We start from the raw sequence: 21,546 nt of genomic DNA on the forward strand, positions 1-21,546 counted from the left end.
GAGGGCTTGGGGCTGCCCCGCCGCGGGGTGCGGCGGGGGGCTGGGGGGAAGAAAGGGGGAGGTAGCGCTGTGCGGCCGGCGCAGATTCCTCCCGACGTGCCCTAGCACGGGGCAGGAGGCCGTGCCATAGAACGGAAAGTCCAAAATCCGCGGCTCCGCAGGGCCCCGCCGCCCTCAGCCCCGCGCTTCCACATCCCGGGCCGAGCTGATGTTTCAGCCCCAGATCGCTCCCGAGGTGTCAAACAGAGAGCTCGCAAGGAGCGCGAGAGTAAATAAAATTCGCAGGTTGACAAATTCTTTTCTTATTGTTGTTGCCGGTGCCTTTTATTTTCGAAGGAGGGAAAAAAAAAAAAAAAAAACAACGCTAGCGCAAATGGGAGCCCGCAAGCTGTAAAGTTAAAGAAAAGTCGACTTCCGTTGTCATTTGCTGCTCCGAGTGCAAATGAGGTACGGCCGGGAGCGGCACGACCGCTTTCCCAATGCGAAGGAATGTGTGCGATGGATGTGGGCACGGAGGGTCGGCGCGCAGAGCCGCTAACCGCCACCCGGAGCGCAACAAATGTCGGAGTCGCGCAGTGCGGGACTTCAGCGGAACTCGAAGCGTTCGCCTTTCCCTTTGAAAACCGAAGATAGGGAGGGGGGAAAGGGGCAAGTGTGGGTGCGAGGAAAGCGAAGCCAAGTCCGTTATGCGGAACACCAAAACAAATCGACGTATTTCTGTAGCCTAATCAGACCGGCAGCTCAGGGGAAGCGTTAGGAAAATCGTATAAAATACGCGTAAGTCAATTACGTCGGCGTGCAAAGCCGGCGGAAAGGTATTTCGTGCAGCAGCCGCTCAGCCCCGAACGGAGCCCACGCGGACACCTTCCCGCACGGAGGGCTCGCGGCAGCCCCTTTCCCACAAGCGGGACCACACACGGTTACCGATTTGGTAATAATTTATGCTAATTTTCCTCCATAAATCCACAATTCGCTTCAGTGGCAAGCGGGGCTGTTGGGAGAGGAAAAGGGGACAGCGAAGTGACAAATACAATATTGGTTTTGAATCCTGTGGCTGCGGGCAGGTGCGGTGCTCGGCGGAGGGGAGGGGTGGGAGCGGGGCTGGGGGGAGCCGAGAACTTTTCCGAGGATAAAAAAAGAAAAGAAGAAATCCACTCTGTGTGAGAGAATGGCTCACACAACCTTGTTAATATTTACAAACCGGTCGGGAGAAAGAGAGGGGAGGGGGAAGCACCAGCTTCTTAGGGTTTCCTAGGCTGCGGAACACAATGCCAGGCTCCGAGCAAGCTTTCCTCGTTTTGGAAAGTCAACTGCAGAACTGCGGGCTGAGGCTGCGCTTCGGCTAAGCCTCGACGGCTTTTCTGTGGGCTACACTTTTTTTTTTTTTTTTTTTTTTTTTTTTTTAAATGGTTCTGCTCCGTGCCGCCCGGGGGGCCAGGAGGAAGCGGAACGAAGGGCGCGGGGCTGTGCCGCTGCTCCGCCCGCTTCGGCTCCCGGGGAGGCGGCCCGGAGCGCTGCGGCCGCGCTGGGAACTGCGGCCGAGTGAGCGCGGCGGGGCTTTGTCCCCCCGCACATTCTTTACCAAATCTGCCACTTTGGCGTGAAACTACTTAGCGCCCTTTCAAAAGGATTTTGTTCCTTTCGCATTCAGCGCTAAACAAACTCCCCCCGCTTGTCAGCGCTGAGCCGAGAGCGGCTCCCCGAACCCACGTCCGAGCCGCCACGTAACCGCGCCGGGGATCTGCGCTGCGCTTTGTGCGAAGGGGCGGACGCGGGGCTCGGCCCTCCCGGTGCGGTGTCGGCGCCGCGAGCTCCTCGGCTGGGGCCGGGCCGTGCCCAGAACACTCTCCCTTCTCGGCTTTTGTGCCGGGAGGGATGCCGTGGCACCGCTTGGCCTCCTCCTCCCGGGATCTACCGCGACCCAACTCCGAGGGAGGCGGCCACAGCGGTCCAAGCTCCCCGGCCCGGGAGCCGTCCTCTTGTGTCCACGTGGGCCCGAGGAAGTCCGACGCGGACTTTCCCTAAACTCCAAAGCCCCGATGGCTGCGCCAGGCCCCGCGCAGGGGTCGGTCCCGCTCCCGGCTGCGGCTTCCCTAGGCCGGGGACAAGCCGCTCATCCCGCGCTGATCCGGGACAACAGGCCCCCGAACGGAGCCCGTTTCCCACAGGGCTTCGCTCCCCCAGACCTGCCGGGACTTCCCTGGCATAACTCTGAGGGATGCCAGGGTTTTAGGGGGCAGACAGAGTGGGTGCCTGAACTCTCCACGCTGGCGGCTGTGCCACCCCTTTTGTGGCCGGGTACATTGCCCCTGCCCGGGCCCTGCTGGAGTGCCTGGCCCTCTCGTTCCCCCGGGCCACCGCCTGTGTGCCAAGATCTCTCCAAGCGCCTCTTTCCACCCTGGCGTTTGCCAAGCACCAAATTTTACCAAATTTTTTTAAGTGGGTCCCACTTGCTTCTCCCTGTTATTGCCCTGAGAGCCTAGCCTTCTTTTTCCCTTTCCATTTCCCTTCCCCCTGGAGTATTTCCACGTTTGGATTGTGATGGTTTATTTATTTATGTTTCTGGAGAAGTACCAGAGGAGGCCTCGAAAACTCTTTTTTTTTTTTTTTAAATCTTCTCTTTTAGATAAATGTCGCATTTTAAGCTGCCCTCTCTTCTCTTTTTCGCATTGTAGGAAATATTGAAAATGCCACCTTAGTATTGAAGGGATTAACTTGCTTTTCTCCCAGCCCCTAACTCTGGTGTAAAGGGAGCAGTAGATCAACTGTATAATGTGTGCACTGTTTGGTCATTTGTACAAGCAGAACAAAGGTTGAGCTAAGCCAAATTGCATTGCACTTGTGAACCGAGTCCCAATTTGAAGTATCTTTTACAGCAGGGGGAATGAGAACAATTTCGTGTATGTCTAAAAGGGAATAACAAAGCCACTTTCTAGAGCATCTCAAAGTGAAGTAGTGAGGCGTGACATTCCCAGGGTGAGGAGGGACAAAGGCAGGGTCAGGGGGATGAAAAAGGGAATCAAACAGCCACTTTCACATGTCTGCCCTCAACTGCTGCACCTCTCCATAATAGGAAACAACTGTTGTAAAAAGGGGGATTGCTCCCATTCATTCAAAATAGCAAATGATAGCTAAACAACATTGTCAAAACTGAATCAACTTCTGTGCAGTACCACCCAGAAAAAGGTATTGTGTTTTGGTTAATAGCTGGGTGGAGCAAACTTGATTTTCCTTTCTTTTTCCTTTTTTTTTTTTTTTTTTCCTTTCTTGCCTTTTTTTTTTTTCTTTTTAATTAATGTGCTCTTCTTTCCAATTCGGTCCGTTTCATAAACTTAATTTAAATTATCAGACTGCCTCTCGCTTACACTTTCTCCCACAGTCTGCTCCTGTGCTGCCGTCCCTTACACAACCGGGAGGGGAGGATAAAGCCGGGGCTGAGCTCCTGCTGTCGCTGCGGGCGGTGAATGCGGTTCCGGGGCTGCGTGCCGAGCAGCGCCGTGCGGACCTACACAGTGCTGTACCGGGCCGCGCAGACCTACACAGTGCCTACCGTGCTGGGCTTCCTGCACAGACACCTGTGAGCGCCTGCGATATGACTCGGCCAAACATTTTGAGCTGACAACTGACAATGACTTTAATACTGCACAGCCACAAGAGTGAACTGCCCTCTTCCCCTATTACCGAAGGCAATAACCATTTGCGGAGCTCAAACCCGCTCAAACTTTCAGAGCTACGTTTTCCGGAGGGCCACAACGACGGCGGGGCGCGGCTGCGAGCGCGTCCGTGTAGGCACGGCCGGGAAGGCCGCCCCGGGCTGGGGGCGGTGCTCCGCCCGGCCTCCCGCCGCCCCCCTCCCTTCCCTCTCTCCCTGCCTTCCTCCGTCTCCGTGCCGCCCGCTCGACCGCCACCCACGGAGCCGCCCCGCGAGGGCACGGCACCTCCCGTGCGGCGGCTCCCTCCCACGCGGCCGGGCCGGGCGGGGACGTAGGGGCGGGGGAGGGGGAGGGCAGCGCCTTGGCTGCAGCGCGTTCCCAGAGAAGCGCCGGGGCTGCCCGAGGGCTGCGGCCGCACCGCCGCACGCTCGGGAAGGGCAGGGTAGAGCGAGGCGGGGAAGAGACGGGCGGGGCGGGGCACAGCCGGCCCTGCGGCGAGGCCGGGCACCGGCCGCGGTTGCTGAGGCCGCGGAGCTGCCGGAGCCCTTCTGTCTCTCCGCCAGCCTCATTTCCCCGGTGCCACCGCCACGAGGCCAGAGCTGCTCGCGTCTTCCCGTCAGCCTCAGCTCCGCAGCTCCGCAGCAAAAAAACACATTAACCCGCTTTAATATTTTATTCCTGGGAGAGGTTCTTCGGATCTAAGTTTAGGAAAGCTTTACCCGCAGCGATTTCTTCGCTCCTGTTTTTCACTCTCTTTATTACCGAGCGACGCTTTAACCGTACGGCGTTTAATCAGCTGAAGGGGAAAGAACTTAGCGGTCTCATTTTCTTTTGGCGAACGGAGATGGGAACGACAGGCGCTGCCCTTCGGCCCGGACGCGGCCGCACAGCAGCCGAGAGGCAGCGCCCGCAGAGCCTCGTCCGCCCCGGCTGCCGCCCGCCCCTTCCCGCCGCGCTGCGGGGCGGCCGCTGTCCCGGGAGCGGGGAGCCGCCGGGCCGGGCGGGACGGCGCGGGCTGCGGCTCTGCGCGCGTATGTCGCATTATCCTCCCGCTGTCTGCAGGCAATGTAGATTTTCTAAAGATCTAATGAATAAACAACCAGCAAGCGCTGGCGGTGTAATTTACATTGTTAATGCCTACATGTGTATAATAAATATGCATTTGTATGTCTTCAAATAAACTCTTTTTAGTTTCTAACCTGTGGTGATTTTTGTTTAACAGCCTCCTTTTGCTACAGACCGATTTTCCTTTTCCTCTGTTGAGCGGTAGGGCGGGAGGAGACCGAGCGCCCCGCTGCCCACCGGGGGGTGCGGCACCCCCAGCCCCGCCCCTCGGCCGTCCCGGGCCCGGCGGATGCAGGCGCGGCGCGGGGCCGAGGGCCGCGGCTAGGCAGAGCTGGGCGCTCCGCTCTGGGTGCAGCCGGGCACGCTTTGAGCTGCTGAGCTCCGTGGCTCCGTGTCCGACATGGGCTCGCCGTGTTGGTGTGGAGGTGCAGAGAACAGCGCGTTCGGATCGCGAGCTTCAAAGGCAGCGGATTCCCCTCGAGGAAAAGTTTACAAACGTGGCTGCTCCTCCCCCCCTCCCCCATCATCCCCCCACCGCTCTTCCGCACGCCTCCGCAGAGCAGCACCCCCTCCTCCCCGCCGCCTCTCCTCGCTCCGAACGGCTCCGGGCCCCGCGGCGGTGCGGGGGGGGCCCTGCGGGCTGCGCGGGGCCGCGGCTCCGCCGCCCGTTTGTGCCGCGGTCCGGGTGCCGCCTCCTCGGGCCGCGCGGTGCCAAATGCCTCATCGGCAGCGGGCTGGAGCCGGCATACATTATTTTAATTAAGTCTATGGCGATTTACTTTCCTCTGAGATCCATTCCGTACCGCAATTAGGAACGTCGCGGTGCCGGCGCATATGAATATTCAGGAGGGTGTCAATTAATTAGCAGACAGAGGAATCTCATTATGGTGCTCAAAACCCTTTTAGTGCTCAGCAGAATTAAGGGGGCATTTGCCAATGTGCCGGATTAGTGAATATTTTACTGCGCGCTCATTTAACTTCATTATCATAGCATTTACGCCGCTCTCTGGTTTTATTAATTAAATCGCTCATTAATTTATCCGGAAGAGGGACACGCGTTGCCCGACGCCCGCCCGCGTGGGGCTGCGGCCGTTATCGCCGCGGTTCGACCGCGCTCGGAGCCGTGGGGCCGGGCGGGGCCGGGAGTGAGTGCGATTTGACTTTGCAGGGCGCCTCGTACCGAGAGCAGCGATTTGAGAAAGCCGTCCGTGCGATATTGCACTTCGCAAAAGCAAACAAACGTTCCCTCGGAAGCACTTCCCGTCAAATATTAATGGCACAAAACCGTCCGCCGGACGCGACGGGCCGCAGCCCGCCCAGCACTACCCGGGCCGGGAGAGGCCGCGCGCTCAGCGGGAGCGGAACAGGGCCGGGACTACGGCCGTGTAGCGTTAATTGGCTGCGTTTCGTGACATCTAAATAAGTACCTGGGAAACGAGAACACCTTCTGGGCATTGGGAACCATATGCTAGAATTAGAGCTAATTGACTAATTACATAAATTAGGCGTTAATTTTGCAACACATCAAGTATAAAAGATATCTCAATTAATTGCACGCGGCGGCGGGGGTTAAAGGCGAAAGCGTGGGGGCAACCCTTCGGCCTGGGTTGCTGCTCCCATCCGCACAGCTTGAGCCTGGCCAGCTGGAGCGCGCTACTGCTCGAGCCTGGGGCACGGCCCGAGGAAGGGCACAGTCCGAGGTGTGCTTCCTCAGCTTCGAGCCTTACCCGCTCCGTCTGAGAAACAGCGTGGGCTTCACGCGGTGCCAACACGTGGAAGCTCCGGTGAGCTGCGGGGTTGGGTTGGGGAGCGGCTGCGGCCCCTCCGGGCCGGGCGGTGCTCCGGCTGGGCTCCAGGGGCTCCAGGTGCCGGGCGGGCTGTGCCGCTGCCACGTGAGGACGGGGTGGCTGCGTTAAGGTACAGGAAGCATTTTGAGCCGGTGGGATTAATTATGTCTTAAAAACTTAAATCGGAAGGATTCACGCCGGAAAGGGAACTCCGGGGGTCTGAGGAGAGCGCAGGCCCTAGAACAAAGAGCGGAAGGGTTTTTACGGTGTTCTGGAAGCGTGCAGGTAGGGATGTGTCGGTGGCTGGTACTCAGGCTGCAGAGCACGAGCACCAGCCCTCTTGTGGAGACCGGCACGGGGCGGGGAGCTCCTACCACCCCGCGGCACCTACTCACGGCTCGGTACTCCGCTGGCACTCCTTCCACCCCCCTCTACCCCCAGGAAACGCACGCTCTGCACCCTGGTGGCACCAGGAGCAGCGCGGTCTGGCGGCTGATGGCCGGGAAACAGCTGAAAACCTGCCGCGTGCCTGCGTTTTTATGGAGGCAAAATGCTCGTTTTGATGTAGCGGTGCCGTGGCGTTGCCAGATGCTGAAGGTACTTGAGGGAGATGTTGACAAGTGGATAATTGTCAGCAGAACTAAAACAGGCACTTTGTTTACAGTTGAGCATGATTAATTGAGAGTAAATAAAACCGTGGCACTGTTCAGAAACTCTCAGCTGTGCAGGTTGTGAGGGGGACCCGAGCCCCCTGTGCTGCCACGGGAGAGCCCTGTGTAGAGGCTGATGGCTGAGCTCAGGGGGGGCTGTGCGGGTGCCCCCAGGTTCTGAACTCCACGGCCTCCTGCTTGCTTAGCCTCTCTTCTCTGTTTTGTTTTTTTCTTGCTTGCATTCTGGGTCACTGGGGTGGAATGCCGAGTGTCACTGGTCACTGATTAATTTTAGAAAGTAAAGTTGTGCCCTGGATGCTGGAAGCAATCAAGGTGTTGCCAGATGGGGGTGTGTGTGTGTGTAGCAGTGATCTGAGATACTCTATGAGCAGTCAAATACAGAGCGACTCAGTCATTTTCCTTCCCGTGTTGAAACCTACTGTTGTTAGGAAGTATATTGTACCTTGTAACTGCAGTGAACAGCACAGCTTAGTGCTGATGGTGGTCAGTAAACCAGAGTGTGGCTGCAGTGATTTTTTTCTTCTTTTTTTTTTTTTTGTGATCTGAGGTATGCTTCTATTTGACTTCTGAAGCAGTGTATGTTTACCCAGAGTTGTACAGAAGGTGGCATAGTTCGTATCTGAGTGATACTTCAGCTGCTCAGACCAGACAGATGCTATGGCTTAACTGGAGGGAGGGAGGAAATAGCATTTTACCAATGCAGAGTTGCCCAAATGTGCTGTTTATGCATATATTTCCCCAAAATATGATTCCCCCTCTCTCTGGTGTACTTTGATCTACTCTGAAGCCACTTCCTATGAATTATTCTTGCTTTCATGGATGGGAGCTCTGCTAAGAATGGTAGCTGCCTGCTTGGCCTCCTGGTGTGTAGCACATCTCTCAGCAAAGCTGTGAGCCTGTTTATCTGTGCTCAGACTTTCTGCTTCAGCTCTGTCCTTGGGTGATGCATTATTTAAGAATGGCACATCCACGTGTGTACCTGTGGCCACTGAGCGTTAGGATGACTCCAAGTGGATCACAGGTGCCAGCAGCCTATACAAAGGATGTGCAGTTCTGTCACTGCTGAATGAGAGATCAGTTCCCTTATCAATGACTGTTGTGTATTTCTGATCGGGACAAGATACTGCAGCATACAGGGATTATTATTTTGTACTAATTTTAATCTGTTACCAGTGACTTTGAGGGAAAAGAGTTTGCTGACAGTAGTTCAAGGCCAGCTCTCAGGGAAAACCTATGTGAGAGCAGCTTTCAGTCTCAGACCCGCAGCTTATAACGATGTAGCACCTGGTGGCTGTGTTACAAGGGATCTTTGGAGGGTGGCTGGGCATTACTGGTGTGTTACTGCCTTATCTGCTGTGTAAGGGGGGAAGACAGACAGGGATTTCTAAGAAGTTACATGGTGATGCATGTTGAAAAGATAAATGTACAAGGTACTGCTTTGCATTCAGAGGACCAGTGATGCCATCAGCCTTCCGTCCAAGGCTATCAGCAGCACTGAGGGCTCTGCTGTTATGTGCAACGATTCTGAGGTGGTGATTTCTGCAGGCGTGTGCAGGGAGGGATAACACAAAGCGCACACAGGGGAGCAGGCATGTGCTGGCAGCAGTGGGGATCCATCACCCATACGCAGTGGTCTGACACTCCTCACATTGCTCCAGCTGCTTGCTGGCTGCTGGGTTCAAGCAGGACCCTGGGTCTCAGAGTCATGTCTCATGATATTTACTCTAATTGGCCAATAGCTTGTTAATAGGAATGTTAATTAGCTTGCTGTTGGATAGTTAATGCTATCACTGACATCAGGACTATTTCTTTTTGCTTTGTGGCTTTCCACATCCTCAGCATTCCTTCAGTTCCTTCCAAAACCTTTCTCCTTTGCTTTGCTGGGCCTGTTCCTTGTCTGGAATGTGTCTCTTTCTCTGGAGCATATGCTTGTCTAAGCTGCAGCAGTTGTTACTTGTCTGTGTAGCTTAGAAGTGCCCCAGGACACTCCCCAAACCTGCATCACTTCAAAGCAGATGCTGCAGGCTCATCGAAGCCAGAAAACAGGTGCTTGGGGTCCTCTAGGCCCCAAAGGCGGCTGCTGGCATGGATGTAAGAGGAAAAACTTCTTTCAAGGAGCAGCTTTAGATTTTCCTTCTGCAGGGGAGCACTGGGCACTTCAGGGACAAGGCAGCAAGCCAGGAGCCTCTGTGCAGGTTGTGAAGATCTCCCCAGAAGCTAGAGCAGCTGTGTGGGGAACTCCTGGGTGAGTCACAGCACCAAGGAAGGAAGGAAAAGAACATCCCCTGACAGAGAGATGAGAGCATCGTGTGTTCTGCTGATAATCTTTCCAACCCCCCAGCTCAGGCTGTCTTATGCTACCCTCAAATCCATCGTGGTACTTGTTTAGATGGTGGTGGGTGTCAGCTCTCTGAACAGATGGTTATATTTATCTGCAAGGCAAAGGGAAAAAAGTGTTTTCCATGCTTTTGTCACCTTTGCAGATGGGAAAGACTTCTGAGATAAAATGTCTTGCCTGTACCCATGAGCCTAATTTACCCAGCACTTCAGTGAATAAGATCTCTGTGCAAATGAAGATTTATCACTTAAATGAAAGTCCCAAAGCAGAAGGTTCTGCTGTTGACATCAGTGGGACTGGTATATTTTATAAATGGTAATGGTCTGTGTCACACACTGATGAATTGTATGGGACCTCTGCGTGGGTATATGTTCAGATTGTTATGACCCAGGGACAATAGCTGTGCTTCTCAGACCTACAGCAGTGTCTATCAAAATTCCTGCAAGTTTCGTCTCTGTCATCTCAAGAAATACAAATTATCCTGTGATTATATTTCAGGGATGGCAAAAAGGTCTAAGTGAAGTCTGGGTTTCACTGAAGAAGATAACGTGATCCATTGCCCTTCTACTTCACACAGCACTGGTCAGTGCCTACCTGCCGCTTGCGTGGATAAGATAGCTTGAACTTCATGCTGCAGTCCAACTGGCCTGAGGAGCTGTGTCTGACTTTCCTGCTGCCCTATCTATATAAAGCCCTGAGAACTGAGGGTATAAGTGGAAAGCAGATGCAGGATACCCTTTTCTCACTGTTGGAAGTTGATAGTGGTACCTGAGGGCGGTCCTTCTCCGGGCACAGACCCCCAGACAGCCAGTCACCTGCTGCCTGGTTGTCCTGAAAGACCTTGAGGTGGAGTCAAGATGGAAAGAATGAGCCAGACATGTGGACTGCAAACACATTCACCTTCACAAGTGGGGACACCTGCTGATAACCATCTGCTGGAACGCACTGCAGTGAGCTGGTCAAGTATGTTTTTACATATAGACTGTGAGTGCTCTATGCAGTCTACTTTATATGCATATGCTCTCCAATTAAATAGATGCCCTGGTATTAAAGTTGGTTTTAGTGGTTTTCATCTTATGTGTCCTTTGTGTGGGAAGAGACTGTCTTTAAAAGATTCTTTCCACCAAGACAGAATGGCCAGCCTTGTTACGAAGCATTTGTACATGGAAAATCCTAAGAGAAAACAGTTTTCCTTGTGCGCTCCGTGTATGTCAAGTTTGTAGGTATTTGCAAAGTAGAACTTTGTTTAAGTTAGTTGTCATTAATGGCCAGAGATGTCGTGGCACTAGTACTCTGCAAGTCAATTATACATAAAACATTGTAACGGGGTTATTAGGAAGTACTAAATGTTGGAGGATATATGTGGTACAGGAAGAGGCACAAAATTGCTGTGTACTTAGCGTGTATAATGCAGCTCGCTCAATTTGTTCCTGGCTATTCATAGGAGAGTACATTTTCTCTTTTTAATTGCACAGGATGACAAGACCTTTTAATTAAGGTGGCATCTATAGTATTCATATACTGCAAAACCCACAAATGACGAAAACTTAATAGCATCATAAAAACTATGGTTAAGGCTTTTACCAACACTGCCATGACAGCGACAAGTTTTAAATCAGGTCTGTCGGAAGTGAACATATGCCTGAGCAGAGAAGGAGCAAAGCTATTGTCTCTGAGAGCTCTAACCGACATCTTTCCTACAGAAATAAGTTGCTGTTATCTTTGTGATTGCGGTACCCAAGCTGGCAAACAGCCATTCTGTCTCTGCAGCTCTTCCTGCTGTCTCTTGTCAAATTTCTGTGCCTTCTATGGCAACCTGTGTTTCCAGTTAAAAGATATTGTTGGGAAGGGAGGGCAAAACGATTCTTCATCTTTCAAAAGGTTGCTGCAGGCTTCAGTTGGGCAGGGAGGGGAGGTTTGCTTATGGATGTGCAGATGCAGGCAGTGCTGGGCATCGTAAGAGCAGTCGGGCAGGGAGCTGCAGTTCCTTGCTGCATGGCAGGGACAGCTGTCTCACCTGGAGTGAACCACTCCACTGCTTGAGAGATCGCCTCATTGCCAGGAGGTCACTGCTGAAGGGTGTCAATAATTTGTGAGCACAGTCCTTTGGCAAATATATCTACATAGGGGGATTATTTATGGTGGAGGTGCTTCTTCACCATCACTGCTTCGTGGGATGCTAAGCTGCAGCATTCCAGGAGGAGCTCTCAGCTATTGATACGGGTGTGTGTGAATATTCCCAGGTTTTGCCTTGACAGACATGGTTAAAATGGTGGTTGTTATGGGTGGCTCTTGTGAAGAGTGAGTGGTTTTCTTTTGTTTGTTTTTGTTTTGTTTTTGTAATGTGAAGGAATATTATGCAGATACTATTAAAATGCAGGTGTGGTCTTATTTCTGACATGAGCTTTTTTTTTTTTTTCCCCTTTCACATTTAGTCAATGGGAAAAGCACTTTTGTGTATATTTAACAGTTACTCTGTGAGTGTGTGTGTGTGGGGCCCCCCCCCCCCCCCCCCCCCGGGGAGTATGCAGGCCTTCTTTTCCCTGTAGGATTTGATACTTACCAGTTTGTTTTTAATCATCGAGTCGCAATGCACAGAGTTCCTCAAGCACTCCTTGTTATCAATTAAACAATAAACCCAACTGCAGATTTCAACAATTCCTTAGGGATTAGTTCAGAAAGTGACAAGATTTTCACCTTATTGTTAAAAATACCACATTGTTTACCAGATGGGTATTTAAATAATTTAAAGATGCTGTTCCAAAGAGAGACCTTGTTAGAGTGAAAAGTGCTTTTCCGTGAGAACCTCCTGCAAAAGAGAAAAGGAGCAAGTAAATAGGGAAAGAAAGGACCTTGGGAGATATTAACATTTAGCAGCACTAAAATGAGTTTTGTTAAGCATGTTTTGATATTAATGAATTATGCTAGTTGAGCGTATTTTCTTCATTGTCAGGTTTTTGAGCACTGCGACTTTTCATTTTGGGGTGTGGAAGCAGCCGTCTGAGGATTGTGCTGGGCGAGGCTTTGTGGCTGCTGGGCTTGTTCAGTAATCCTGAATCCTTCAATCCTCAGCCCCCTTTATATCGGCAGCGCAGTCCGGAGGGCCTGAATGGCAGGAGCTGATTAGCTGAGAGGGCTGAAGAGGCTGCAGTCTTCCCACTGGCATTGTCTGGACCTGCATGTGTGGCCTGGGCTTCACGGCACATTAAAAGCTGCCTGTCCTCCTCCTCCAGCCTTCACCTCAGCCATCTACATTCTGTTCCTATTGTACAGAGCTGCCAGGCTGGGCTTCAGCACATGCCTTCTTCATCCGGCAAGGGGGACCACCATCGTGTTGACAAGGATATAATGTAGCCCTAAAAAGCCGAGGGACTGAAAGTAGAATGAAGCTATTTAAACTGATCTCCGAGGCCTTCTGTGGTGCTTAAAGGATCATTTTGTTAATTAAATGTAGGCACTTCAGTCTGGTGTTATAGTAATGCTTCTGAATGCAGACAAAATATCTAGGTTATGATGGATCCTGTGCATCAATGCACCTCTCAAAATCTGCGCTGTGCTGAGAGCGTGAGGCAGAACTAGTCTGATGTGTTCAGGAAGGGATCCCTGCACGTCTGCACAGCTTTGGTTGTTTTACAAACCCATTGCTTGGATGGCCTTTATCTTGGCATTTGTCAGGCTGCCACATGCAGGTCACCCCTCTTTGCAAGAGAAGTAACCCAAGTTGGCCACAGAAAGGGAGGAATGGAAATACACAAACAGATTTTCATGAAGTGCTTATTTGAGCCCCAAGTCATGAAGGCAACTTGACTTGTTCTTGATCAGTTCATCTGATAAATGACTTGCTTAAATTTAATCCCAGTGATGAAAACGTTTGGTAAGCATTGTCTTAAATGGTGTAATGTTCCCAATTGGCCTTTGTATGTTTTCAGTTTGTTTAGGAGTTTCGCTTCCTTTGCACTAAGGGAAAAACAAGAAAAATAAAATTGGATACAGGAGTTTAGCTGTAAGTGTGGTGAGCTGAGCGCTGTGGGAGGACAAGGTTTGTAGGCGGGGTAGTAGCTTAATCAGGCTATCTGGTACCAATGGACAAATCAGACAAGCTTACCTCAGAAAGAATTCCTCCATAAATGTTACGTCCTTCTTTTGTGATTTTTTTTTTTTTTTTTTTGTACTTTGTTCATTAGCAAAAGTATTCTTACCCAACTGTCAGCATAGTTGGAAAATATTTTGCATGTTACCAGAACTTTAAAAAGCATGTATGTTGAGGAAGAGTCAGTTCGTCTAAAACAGGTAACTGCTCCAAAGAGCTCCAGATCCTTTGAAGATAGGAGAAAAAGCAGTATTGTTTCCTCATTCAAGCTGATCCTGCATGCCTTACGCAATGATGCTCTCAGCTCACGTAAAGGCTTTTGGGCTACCAGTGTTTGCCAGTTAGTCAGACTTGGGAGATGTTCGGTACCATATAGGATTCAGTGACTCTCCCTGTGTTCAGGTGAGACGTTAGGAAGAAATTCTTTATTCAGAAAGTGGTGAGGCAGGCACTGGAATAGATTGTCCAGAGAAGCTGTGAACGCCCCATCTCTGGAGGCATTCAAGGCCGGGCTGGATGGGGCCCTGGGCAGCTGATCTGGTGGGTGGAACCAGGCCACGGCAGGGGGGCTGCAACTGGATGGGCTTTAAGGTCCCCTTCAACCTAAACCAGTCTATGGTTTCAAATGGCATAGCAGCAGGCAGTGCAGCTGACTGCCACCCCTCTTACTGAAAGGAGGCTGGGGACAAGACACTGCAGTGAGGAAAGGAATGCTTGGCTCTGGGATTAATTCCCTACCTATTTGTCTCACGGAGCTTGGAGTTCAACTTCAGGGCATATTTTCAAGGCATTATTTCTGTTCAGGCACAGGTCTGACAGCAGCACTGTGTGCAGCACTCCTACTGACTTCAATGAGAGCTCCGTGTGGAAAGTAAAGGTAGAATGGCCCTTGAAGTCTGTGACACAGTGTGGCTTGGGGAAATGTGTATGTGTTTTGTGCTTTAGGTGTTTTTTCAATGAACGTGCAGCCAATCTAGTTATGGTTTGGACCCTGATCCTGCTGTGCAGGTTCAGTAGATGCATGCATACTGTGAATACATATTGAATGTGGCACACTGAACACTAATCTATGGGAATTTTGTAAAAACAAAACCAAAATACACATATAATGATTGTAATAGGCATGCTTAAGAAAACCTTAGAATGCCTATTTAAAGTTTTCCTGGGTTTTGTTGTGCTTACTACAGATGCTACCATTTTGAAACTTTTGTTTAATTGTAAGGGGTGGGAAGCATGAAATGTCACTGTTCAGTAATAGCATCTTTCACATGCTCTCACTTGTGTTTAAGTGTAAATATTTTCCATTGTGGGATGGATCCTAAAAGAAAAAAAAAAAAAAAAAGGAGGGTGGAGGGGTAGAAAAACATTGTTATGTTATTTCAGAATGTATGGTTTGGGATTCTGACGGAGTAAAGTGAGTGATTTGAAGCAAAAAAGAAAACAAATATGATGTTTGGGTCCATCTCTCTACATTCAGGTGATTGGGCAGAGCCTGTCAAAGACTGAACCTTAGTTATCTGCTTCTGTTTGCAGGGTGTGGAGGCAAGGAAGGGAAAGAGATGTGTGGCATGACCCCGGAGCTTGTTGTGCTTACCACCTAGCTCTTAGCCTTTGTGACCGTGGTATTTTTCTTGTTTTCATAGAATCACAGAATGGCTTGGGTTGCAAAGCACCACAATGCTCATCTGGTTTCAACCCCCTGCTGTGTGCAGGGTCACCAACCGCCAGACCAGGCTGCCCAGAGCCACATCCAGCCTGGCCTTGAATGCCTCCAGGGATGGGGCATCCACAACCTCCTAATGTCTGTTATTCTGTCCTTCTCACTGCCTCTTCAAGATACCATTTGAGACACCTGAATAGGAGCGGAAGGGGCAAAACTTTTTGTGCAGTGTAATGGGGTGAGCTACTGTGTAGAGAGAGTAGCAAACATCTGCTCAGGTTAAAAGCTAAATGTGAAGCACTGGATGTGTGGTGACTTGATTGTGCTGCTTTGCTGTGGGAAAGCTTTTTCTGTTCCAGGAAGGAGGATTGCCTCCCACCCGTGCCAGAATCCTGCCCCTCATGAAACTGGCAGCATTGAAAAATGCCTCTTATATAGCTACTATGAAGTACCACTATAGAACTTCAATCACAAAAGTATCCCTGTTCTTTATTTTCAAAAGAGGGTCACCTTAAGCTTGACAAACTTTCACAGCCTGAACAGGCATAAGGACCATGTGGAGGAAAATGTCTCTGGGGATGCATTTTCAGTGAGAATGTTCACTTGAGACATGAGTCTTGGGTAGAGTGATTCGATTCCATTTACTAATGCAGAATTTGACAACAGTAAGAACTCCTTCGCTGTTTAATCATCCACTAGAGAAAAAATCAAAATACTTTTTTTCTTTCCCAGAATAGCTGGCTGGCAGAAAACTTGAAAAATGTGAATCCCCTTCTTGATACCAAGTCACTTTGTTGATGAACAGTGCTCCCAGCAAAAACTGGGAATGATACCAGACAAAGGATGCCTGGCATCATTATCTGCATTATATATCAATAGTTGTGCTTCCTTGCTTATCAAGTGTATAACCTTGTGTGTCCTTAAAGTGTAAAAACAAAACACCCACAACCCTAAGGACACCTGGGACTGCACTTCTAAGAAGGCAAGAGAAATAAAAAGACTTTATTAAAATATTATGAGTTATTGTTAACATATATTTACATATTTTAATTCATCCTAGGAAACATCTTAAGGAATGAAATATTATATATCTACAGTTGTGAAACCAGCATCTTATTTTTTTGTTTCTGTGCTAAAATCTATTGGTACAGTGTCTTTGTATTTGGGGGTATTTGTGTGATTTATATAATAACAAGGTAATTTAGTTTCCAAACGAGATGTGATTAGATGGAACAGTTGCCTAGCTCCTTTATTTAGTCCAGTCCTGAACTGGAAGGATAAGGGCTCTGGAAGATCCATCTTTGACTAATTCATAGTGTTACAGGTGGGCAAAGCAAACTGGGTCAATGGTGTTGCTCAAAAATGATCGCTGTGTGATCAAGTGACTTTTGAGGCTTTGACATTTCTATTGCCAGGCTTTTTTTTTTGGGGAGGGGGGGGAAGAAGGAGGTGGTGGTGGGGCTGGGGGGTTGGGAAGGGGGGAGAGTGCCAGATCTGTAGCATTTTTGTAGCCAGCATCTGTCAATTCAGTAGGACTTAGGGCATTTTTGGTTGATTGTTTGCACAATTACTATTTTATATAGAAAACTTTGCTAAGAGTCTGATTACAGTAACAAAAGTGAGGAGGAAAGCAAGGCTTGTGGTGTTAACAATGCCATCTAGATAAATGTATTTTTAAATCTAATCTATCTCAGAACCCATTGCTAGAAGTAAAATCTTGGAGTGCTGGCATGTATCAAAAGGCAGAATTGTAGAGCCGTCTGTGTGCCATGTACAGACAGTAAGGGCTCTGGTGAAATATCTGTTTATTCATGGAATAGTTTTGTGCACAAGACCAAGTACATAAATGGGCAAAAAAAAGGTGGGGGCAATTGTGTTGCTGCCAAACAAATCCACTTGACAGCACGTGCATTAAAGGGCATTATGTTAGTGAGGGAACACAGTGAGGAATCCTGAAAACTGTTTGTGAGGAAGTATAGCTACTGTTGGGGTGACCAGATGTTTGTGAACTGCAGGTGTATTGTTCCTTGTGGTTTTAATCTTTGGGATTTGAAATTCAGGAACACCTGCATTTCCTGGTCACATCTGTCTGCTTCTTTGCCATCTCTATTTTCCCCTCTGTCAGCAGTTGGCTACCAGATGAGCTTTAGATGAATGGCATTCACCTTACCTCATAGTTGTTTTATGATGCTGGTTAGATGAAATAGTTCCAGCAGATACTCTCAATAAGCAGAGGCCTGTACTCTCTGCAGTTCATTGAGCCCATATGGATGAGAACAGCTGGAAAGATGGGTTTGCTACCTGAGGCCAATGTTTGTGTTGCCAACCGCGACTCCAGCTTGCTGACCCTTGTATAATTCATTGCAGTTGAGGAAATGTTGCTCACACTATTCCATTTTGTGATGAATGGCGTTACTTAAAACTGATAGTCTTGTAAAGCAGTGGTGACTTCCCATGTCTGACAGATGTGAACGAAGAATACAGTCAATAAATATTGCCATGTTCTAAAGGAAGATTCACTGCCTATAGTTGATGGAGAGAAATTTCAGCGCAAACAGAAAACAGGTGGAGAAAAAGCTGGTTTAAAATTACAGTTTAGAGGTTATGGTCTTTTGTGGAGATCCATGCGCTGTGGATCTTGGAATTGTCCAGGTATTGTGCTGGGGGCACAGATTTCAATCTGGTGCTGTGGAACCAATACTGCATCAGTGGCCCCATTAGTTTAGCCAGGCGAATTGTTCTGGTGACCTTGCCCAGCCTACCCTTCATGGAGTTCTCCCAGAAAAGGAAGGATGCCTTAGAAAAGCCTGGTTACCATAACAGTATTTTCAACGTAGTGTCAATGCTTCTGGGGATGTTCTTCATCCAGACATTGCCTGCCTTGTGGTTTCATCCAGCAGCAGCTCAGCACCACGCAGTTACTCATTGCCCCTTCCTTGTGGGATGGGGGGGTGAGAATTGGAGGAAAAAAAACAAGTTGAGCTTGGGGGTGGGTTGAGATAAAAACTATTTACTGAGACAGAAAAGGAATAGCAAATGAAAACAATAACAGTAATGATAATAATGTATACTCACAAACAAGAGATGCGTATTACAGTTGCTCCCCACCTGCTGATGGATACCCAGCCAGTCCCTGAGCAGTGGCTGCCCCACGGTTTTTCAGTATTTTCTCTGCATGATGTCCCATGGCATAGGGCATCCCCTTGGCTAGTTAGGTCAGCTGTCCTGGCTCTGTCTCCTTGCAGCTCCTTGTGCCCCCTGGCCTGGTTAGGCAGTACAGTATGAGAAGCCGAAACATCCTTGGCTCTGTGCAGCTCTGCTCAGCAACAGCTGAAACATCAGAGTGTTATCAGCACTGGTTTTCTCCTAAAGCTAAAGCCTAGCATCATACCCGGCACTATGAAGAGAAAAGCAACTCTGTCCCAGCTGATACCAGGACATCCTGGTATGTTTTTATTGACAGCTGTTTCAAAATGGTGGTTGGGTGATGTCTCTGTGAAGGACTGCCTGCCCTACTAACCACCTTCCCCAGACTCCACAAAGAGTCCTCAGCAGACTTTGCTTTAGTTCTGCAGGCAGCAGCCAAAAGTACCGAAGGTACCGCTCAGAGAGAGGGAGATGATTAGAGGCAGATGATTATGTCCATAAGACGGCAAAAGGCAGCTCTTTGAAAGGTCGGGAATATCCACAGGAAGACACTGAGAAAAGAAAAAGAAGAACTGAGAAGAAAAGCAAAAAGAAGGATTTTAGCAGGAGTCCATGACAGACCCCCGTAATTGGCATTTGTCTGTGTTTATTCTGCAGTATGTGTGCAACTGTTTCAGCTATCTACTTATCCCTCACCACTCCATCTGGCTATAAAGAAATTAGATAATGTCTTTACAGAATTCGTTGAGGATCAGACTGATCCTGAGTCCTTCTGAAGCAAAGAGGTGCGGATTGATATTTGTTTCCTTTTCTTTTGTGATTCTGTAATGTACAAGCTGTGGTATGAACGATTTTTTTTTTTCCCCAGAAATGTTTCATGTGATTAAACTGTAGCCTTTATTCAAGGGGCGATATTATCATCATTCTCCATGGTTTCCGTTCGAAAAACATGTAAAATCTCTTCACTAAAAGGCTCTTAGGAAGGTGCCTGGAGTTAAATCCACAGAGTCAAGTAACGAGAAAATTTAAGTATCTGTGTGGGTTATGGCTGAAATGGTACCTGCCTTTTTTGTTTTGTTTTGGTGCCACTGCAACATGAAAAATGTTAAGATATTAATATACTTTGTTTTTCATCCTCAGTAGCTAAAGCTTGCTACGCTACAGAAATCAGTCCACAAAAGCATATGCAATAACCTTACACTTGAGTGATGTTGTTACTTGTGATAGAAGGAAGATAAAGGAAGATGAAGGCTTCTCACCTCCGGGTACAAATGCTCCAGCAGCCTCACCTTCTGCACAAAGTTCTGAGGATGTGCTGTTCCTCACCCCTGACTCGGCCCCAGGTAGGACAGCAGGGATGCTCCTGAAGTTACAGATCTAATTTAAGCAGCCCTGACAAAGTAGATCAGATATATTTGTGGGTGCAGACAGTGTGTCTGGAGTTTGGTTGAGAAAAGGCAACTCATTTGATTTTTATTTCGCTTTCTTGTCACCGGTGTTACATCTACTGAAATCAAAGTTTCAGCATTGAAATACGGTTGTGATTTCTGTGCTTCTCTCTCATGTTTCTTTACATCACAGTGCATAGCCACAAGGGGCTGAATTATGTTATCCTGACAGGTTATCTGTGCTTAACTTTGTAATTAAGTTGTTCTGAAGATTTTAAAGCCATTTCCCAATTAAAAATCAGAGTAAGTCAAAATGAAAAATAGTGTGAAACTAAGCTGATAACTCATCTGGTTAGTAACAATTCCTTGAAATGTATTGAATAGACCTGCACACCTTGATTTTTCATATTAGCAAAAGGGTGGTTGTCCTTTATCTTCCACATGAGAAAACCTGTTGTACAGAGATGCTTTATTATTACTGTCCTTAGACATCGCAACTGTGTGCAGCAAAGGAACGTGGAGGCTGAGGACTCTTTCTGAGCTGCATGCAGACGCTGTGCAAAGGTGTTCTCCAAAGACATCAGGCTCTTGTGCTGGTGGGCCTCTGGGCTTCCCTGGATATATCATTGTTTTCACCTTGTAGATTCCCCAAGGTGGCCTTCTGATTTGTCCATGCTTTCTTGAGCTGGCCACCTACTTGAAATTATTGCACAACAAATCTAGAAACAATGTGGAAAAATCGGTTATTTCCCTGAGCGCGTGAGATGGGCACAGGGCTAAAGAGAACTTCACCTGCTTTTGGTGCTTCTGCTAGCAAGCTGAGATCCAGCAAACTATTCCTTCTGGTGCAGCTAGGCCTAGAAAGCAGAAAAGATGAAAGGAGAACACAAAGTTGGAAAGAAGCAGCGTATGGCAGTGGAAGAGGAGTGATGGTTACTTAGGGAGGTGAGGTGATAGAACTAAGGTTTCTCTGCTTACCTTCTTTCTTCTTCCCCCAAGCTTTGATTCTACTGCCCTGTGTGCTGCCTCGAGTAGGGAAGCAGTGGTTGCTAGAAGTCAATGCTGTGTTTAGGGAATAGGGCATGCTCATTTCTTTCTGCTTTTTGAGGCTTGGAGGTATATTTAATGCAGTATCAACTGCTGCAGTTCCTTTGGTGGTGAAAAGCGGCCTGTGTTGGGAGTTGCAGGGGCTTGGGCAAGCTGACAGACTCACTTGCAGAAGCAAGGGGAAAGGGGGAAACTGTGATTCTGTGCTTTATATCTCTGCCAAATCTGAGTGGGATTTCGTGAGACAAAGAAAAGGCAATCCACCACCTGGAGGGCTGAATATCAAATGCTTCCTGCACACAATAGAGGTGTGAGAACTTTTCAAAAGCGAGATCACAAGCACTGTTTAATATTGCAAGTATTAGGCAACCTAGATAGAAGAGTTATTTACTAGGTCTGCTGGTGATAAATTAATATAAGCATTTATGTTTGTGCACAGGTGTGTATGTGTATCTGTCAATGTAAATGGATATGTGTAGAGTCTTGGCCATTACTGTTATTTCACAAATCTCTCTACTGGAGCTATTTCAAATATCTAAGTCCATTTGAAGTATGGTATTCATCATTTAGAGATTGTTGCATTTGGTAATGTATTTCCTGTAATTGTTGCTGGCATCTGATATTGAAATACTAAGTATACACATTCTGAATCTATTAGATAGCAACAGATACAGCCATACTGGTTTATTTGTTGCAAAAT

General features: G+C 48.7%; 1 long non-coding RNA gene across 3 annotated transcripts; it reads left to right on the plus strand.

The window, feature by feature from the left end:
* The first annotated feature begins 6,293 nt into the window (after positions 1 to 6,293).
* On the plus strand, positions 6,294 to 13,016 carry LOC122182660. Of its 3 annotated transcripts, none has more exons than XR_006179908.1 (4): positions 6,294 to 6,502; positions 9,319 to 9,421; positions 10,013 to 10,477; positions 12,468 to 13,016. It is a non-coding gene; the product is annotated as an uncharacterized LOC122182660 (long non-coding RNA). The 3 variants fall into 3 exon arrangements; XR_006179907.1 differs by lacking the exon at positions 12,468 to 13,016 and adding an exon at positions 6,695 to 6,790 and having other exon boundaries at positions 10,013 to 10,551; XR_006179906.1 differs by lacking the exon at positions 12,468 to 13,016 and having other exon boundaries at positions 10,013 to 10,551.
* The last annotated feature ends 8,530 nt before the right edge of the window (positions 13,017 to 21,546 follow it).

This window comes from Lagopus leucura, unplaced genomic scaffold, assembly GCF_019238085.1.
Source record: "Lagopus leucura isolate 7727_CA_CO unplaced genomic scaffold, USGS_WTPT01 Super-Scaffold_100015, whole genome shotgun sequence".
Taxonomy (NCBI): Eukaryota; Metazoa; Chordata; class Aves; order Galliformes; family Phasianidae; genus Lagopus; species Lagopus leucura.